A 6,000-nucleotide genomic window follows, 5' to 3' on the forward strand; every position below is an offset into this window, starting at 1 on the left:
ATGACCTATGCCATATCACATCTATAATCTAGGTTTAAATTAAGTTTCACAAAAGAGAAAACTATCAAAATGGTCTACAGTGACCCTCAATTATCTTTAATTACTTATCTAACTTGTCGTAAATTACAGTGGCTGATGTGGCTTCTCAATAACTATATAACAGAAAAATCATCGCGTTTCAGATTTTTACTTCAAGTGGCAAATGTGAACACCATGAGCTTTAATTGACGATCGACACTAGTATTACGTAAAGGGGATGTAACAGATGAGACTTCTGCAGTTCTGAATGAAGCCTTATGCGCTCAAAAATGCGACATCACGTGCGTTCATTACCTTGTCGGTGTTCGTCAGGGGGCGGCGGTCGGCGCAGCTCCGTCCAGCTCGCCCTCTCGGAAGCAACTCTCTCCTAACTTCTCCTTACTACAATTTACCGAAGTTGGTTTAAAAAAACTATCTGGCTGGATTTTCATCTGACCAATCAGGGTCTCAATGTTAACCTTAAGCTCCGCCTGCAAAAATTCTGTCTATCCAATGAGAAACGTTATACTTTTCGTGGTGGGGCAATATTTTTAAAGTTTGCAATGTAACAGAGACGCAAAAAAGTCTCACGCTAAAACTTGCAGCTGGTGTGGTCCTTTTAGCGTTATCGTAAGATCTATACTATTCTTCTGGAGGGCTCTATCTTTTAACATGGGCTGGGGGTGGTCCTAACGTAACAGAGACGCGAAAAAGGTCTCACGCTAAAACTTGTGGGTGGTGCCATCCTAGCGGTTAGCTGGCGACGTGGGTGTCCGTCCGTCCCCTATCGTAGGGCCTTCCAGCTTAACACGGTTCTGCTCTCGGCTTCTGTTCTCGCTTCTCCCCTCGGAACTGCGTCTGTCTCACGGTGGGAAGGTATGACATGCATTTAGGCATTCTTGTGTTAGTCTGTGGTATTCCATTTGCTCACTCGTTACTCGTATTACTTTGGTTAATTTAATGTCACGATTTATTCGGAGCTATGTGACATACTACTGGATTTGCTTATCATGTCAGGGTTTTCATGGAAGGTGTTGGATTTGCCTGACACCTTACAACTATAGGCGTGCCTAGCGCCAATCAAACTGTGGGTGTAGCCAATGAGTCCTCTGCACCAGTAAGAATGAAAATGTTGTTTCAGTTTTTAGTTAACTCTAATAACGAACAAGAATGCAGGCATAAAGCTTTGTGGGAACAGAATTTAAAAATAAAGAAATGTATTAGGGAACAAGAACGTAGACAGAATGCTTTTAAGAAGGAAATGCTCGACTTAGTTAATAAGTTTGAAAATGCCAATCGAGAAAGAGATAAGCAATTGTCAAGTACTTTAAGTAAGCTCTCATTAACTGTAGAATCAACTCAATGTGTAACCAATTCCTTGAAACCTTCTGTAGCTAATCTAGATGAGAATGTAAATGACATTAATAAAGAACATGATAAAATGACCACACAGATCGAACAGGTTTGTGATCAGGTTTAGAAGTTGCAAGTAGTCGGTCAGGAATATATTGATTACTATCTGACCAAAAAATCTAAAAAAATTAGAAGACGATGTGTCTGCTGAAACGGTAGCCAAGCTTAAAGAAGAATTCAATTTAATAAAGGAAAAAGTTATATCTGAACTGCTTACGTGGCAAGAAAGCGTGGATAGACAACTAAATAAAAGCGATATTCCGCGTAAGAAACATTATTATAGGGACAAATATTCAGATGTCAATTACCATGATCATTCACCTATAAGGAAACATAAATGGTGTAAAGGATATAATGATAATGGACGTAAGTAGCGATGAAATGGATGATGATGATCAAAGCTATATGTATTGGGGGGCTACTACGTCATCAAAGGTTGAACATAGTATATTTAAATCTAGACAGTTTCAGACGTTTTCTAATGATAAGAATTGCATACATCTCACGGTTTTCATAAAAAGTTTAAAAAAGTATTCCTGCGTTCATGGGTAGAACGAGATAACATTCAGTTCATTGTATCAAAAAAGAGTGGGTGAGGTATATTTGTGGGCGTCTGAAGCTGCTGAGAAATGTTGATCTTGTAAAGATTTTGAAAGGTTGTTTGTAGCGAAATATTGGTCGCAAAGCAAACAAAATAGGCTTAGGAATGAAATTTATAGTCCACAATTATTTAATCCCAGGAAGAGTACACTCAGGAAATATTTTGGAAAATATATTAACAAAACCAGATACTGGGATAATCCTATCTGCCATACTGAGGTCCTTAGAATACTGACCGTAAAATTGCCCATACATTTAAGAGAAAAGTTGGTAAATGAACCGGTAGATGACGTAGAGAACTTTCTATCAGTAACTGATTCATTGGATGACATTATGGAAGACGCAAAAAGCATGGGAAACCAATTTTATACTAATGAGGGTTGCTATTCGCAACAGGGTAACGGTAAAAATAGCAACGGGAAACCGAAAACTGGTGAGAATGAAAAACGTGGTAGGAGGGATCGCGATGAAATCTACAATGATCGTAAAAAAAATAATCCAGGAAGTCGAAAGTATTGGTCTGATAATTCTGGTCAAAATAAAGATGAGAGTAGAAAATATACTTATAAAAGTAACAACAGAAATTTTGCGAGAGACAGTTCCGAGGCCGGCCGGAGAGACCGAGCGGTTCTAGGCGCTACAGTCTGGAACCGCACGACCGCTACGGTCGCAGGTTCGAATCCTGCCTCGGGCATGGATGTGCGTGATGTCCTTAGGTTGGTTATGTTTAAGTAATTCTAAGTTCTAGGGGACTGACGACCTCAGAAGTTAAGTCCCATAGAGCTCAGAGCCATTTGAACCATTTGAATAGTTCCGAGGGAATTAATAGAAAAGAGAACTATGATGAACAGCAGGAAAGTTATGGACCATTTAATGATAGGCGTGTTAATTGGGGAGAGAGCCGGAATGTACAGTGGGGGGCTCCTACGAATGTGATAACGGCAAATAGTATGTGCCAACACCGGTGCTCCCTAGACCAGAGTTTAATACTCACAATAATAACGCTGAATGGAACGGGCATGGTTCTGGAGTTCGGGTGGTGGTGTTCGACGAGACGGGTAGCCTTCAGCCAAATAATACAACAAACTAGAACCAGAGGCCCTAAGCCTTCCCCGTGTGGCTGGTGGAATGTAGGGAGGCCATGACACTATTAATCTGTGTGTTTCAAGGTATAATGAGGGAGCAGACATTTAAGACGAACTGTTAGACAACCCGGGAAAACTACGTAATAGTCCTGTGGAAGAGGTACAGGCTGTTGTTAAGGTCAAAACATTCTGTTAGATACCGGCGCTGCCTTCAGTGTGATGAATATTGGGTTGTTTAAATATTTAGCCACTAAACAAAAGTTACCTGTATTGCCTGTAACTAACTACACCTTTCTGGAGCGTTGGGATCACTCTCCGTCGTCATTAAAGCCCAAGTATTGGTGGATGTAGAGGGACAAGGGGAAATAATAGAATGTACCTTCTTGTTGGCTCCTCATCTATCTTTTCCTTGTATTTGCGGAATTGACTTTATGCATGGACGAGACGTAATGCTCGACATCGCGAAAGGAAAGTGTATTCTGAACAATCATGGTAAGGTAGTTACGTTGCTTGAATATGTGCAAAAAATATATAACAGAATAAGAGTTCAGAGTAAAGAAGTAAAATTACTTTACTTGAATAGTGATTATCACCTATGTTCATTAACTGAGAATTCTGTGTCGGAAATAAAAGAATCAGTATCTCAAAAAACATTGGAGTCCGAATATTTGTCGGACGAACAGAGAAGTAATTTAGCAGCTGTACTTAATGCGTATATTAATGTGGGGGGAATGGCAGATGGTAGTTTGCGCCTACTTTTGGACGCGCGTGACATAAATAAAATCATAAAGCCTGTGCGTACAAAACCTGAGAATTTAAAAGAATTGGTCCAAAGTTTTCATAGGGTACGTTACCCTACCTCATTGGATTTAAAATGTTCATATCGCCAAACAAAGGTATCTGAAGAATTTAGAAAGTATACGGCCTACATATTTGCGGGTAGAAGCTATCAATTCAGGATTATCCCCTTTGGACTGAACGTTAGTGGTGGAGTCTTTATAAAAGCTTTAGATACGGTGTTGACAAAATTAAGTTCTTGGGGCATATAATTCCGCCGGATGGTATCATGTCCAATCCGAAGAAATCGGAAGCCATATGGAGTTGCCCATACCCTCAAACAAACAAAAGAAAAAAAACAATTAAATTCATTTCTAAGTATGGCCTCTTTTTTTAGAAAATTTCTACCTAATGGATTGTTGAACAACGACCTTCTTTTAGGTTTATTGAAGAAGAACGCCTCATGGAAATGGGACGACCAGCGTTGTAAAGCTTTTGATGAAATTCGACATGCCTAGTTAAATGCTGATTTGTTGTCTCATCCTGGTATCAATAAGGATGCATCCAACACTGGCATTGGCTCAGAATTGTTTCAAGTCAAAGAGCCTGATAATTTGGAGGACATTTGTGTAATATCGTTTGCAAGTCGTACGTTGTCCAACTGCGAGAGCGTATACAACAGAACTTGAAATCTTGGCTTTTGCGTGGGCTCTGCACAAGTTTAGATATTTTGTGTTTGCTAGAAAAGTAAACATTTATTGTGATCATAAGGCTTTGACCTTTTTAATTACTTGCCGGATCATGCACATCCGATTAATACGGTGGGCTTTAATCCTGCAAGAATATCAAACAAGTATTAAGCATAGCAACGGGAGGGACAATATCGTGGCCTATGCGTTATCGCGACTTTCGCGAGGTGCAGATTTAAATTCTCAAGAGATGGAAACCAATCAAAACTCCAGAGTCATTTTATTTGTAATGTGCCGTGTAGAAAAGAAGTGGAACAGCTTGGAAAAAATATGGCTAAACTTCAACAACAAGACCCATACTGGGGTAAAATAAGAAATAACTTAAGAAATAATGTTTGTGAACCTCAGTTGGCTAATTATAAGTTGAACTTAAATGTTCTATTTCGTAAGATAAAAGGTGCAAGCGAGAGATGGAGAGTTTGCATCTCCGCGAAAATGTTTCGTGGATTTATTTGGTACACGCATTACTCTTGGGGACATTTCAGTGCTGATAAGTGCACAGAAAAATTAAAGCAATATTGCTTTGTCTTTAATATGAGAAGGAAGGTACGCGATGTGTTGCGTAAATGTAAATTATGTCAAAAAGTAAACCCTGTCAACTATTCTACTAAGATCTGGCTAAATACGATTCTTCCTTCCAAACCTTTCGAATTGGTGTCCTGCGATGTGGTGGGATCTCCGCCAACGGCAAAAGGTAGATTTAAGTATGTTGTTGCTTTCTATGACTGTTTTTCCAAATATGTCAAAATGTATCCGTTGAAGTCGGCGAACGCAAGGTCGATGATAACGAAGTTGATTAGAGATTTCATTCCAAACGTCGGGAAACCTTTGCGTTATATATTATACTGGTAAAGTATGGCGTGATTGTATGTAGGAATTAAGAATCAAACACATATTCGTGTCTAAATATCACGCCGAGGCCTTGCCCGTCGAGAGAATTTTTCGTGAGTTCAATCGCTTTGATCGAACGTATCTTGAGAAAAATCATTATCGGTGGATAGAATATGTAGGTTTATTTGAAAACATACACAATGAACTGCCTCACTCATCCATAGCGGAACCGGATATTGAACGACCAATTCTTCTCGACCGGGTTCGATTAGCCTTAGCTAAAGCTGCTCACTTACCTAAAGGATTGTCGTTTACTACCTGAAAGATTGACACGATGGTCTCTTTTCTTGCAGCAGTTTTACTATGACATTTGTTACGTGAGAGGATCAGACAACTGTATAGCGGACGCGCTGTCACTTTTGCCTGAAACCGATCATCATCTTGTGGAAGACGAGTCTGAAGGCGCACTGAAATTGCACTGCTTTCAAGATGTAGAAGGTCGTAAAAGAGTAGAGAGTATCTGTAAA

This window comes from Schistocerca serialis, chromosome 1, assembly GCF_023864345.2.
Source record: "Schistocerca serialis cubense isolate TAMUIC-IGC-003099 chromosome 1, iqSchSeri2.2, whole genome shotgun sequence".
NCBI lineage: Eukaryota > Metazoa > Arthropoda > Insecta > Orthoptera > Acrididae > Schistocerca > Schistocerca serialis.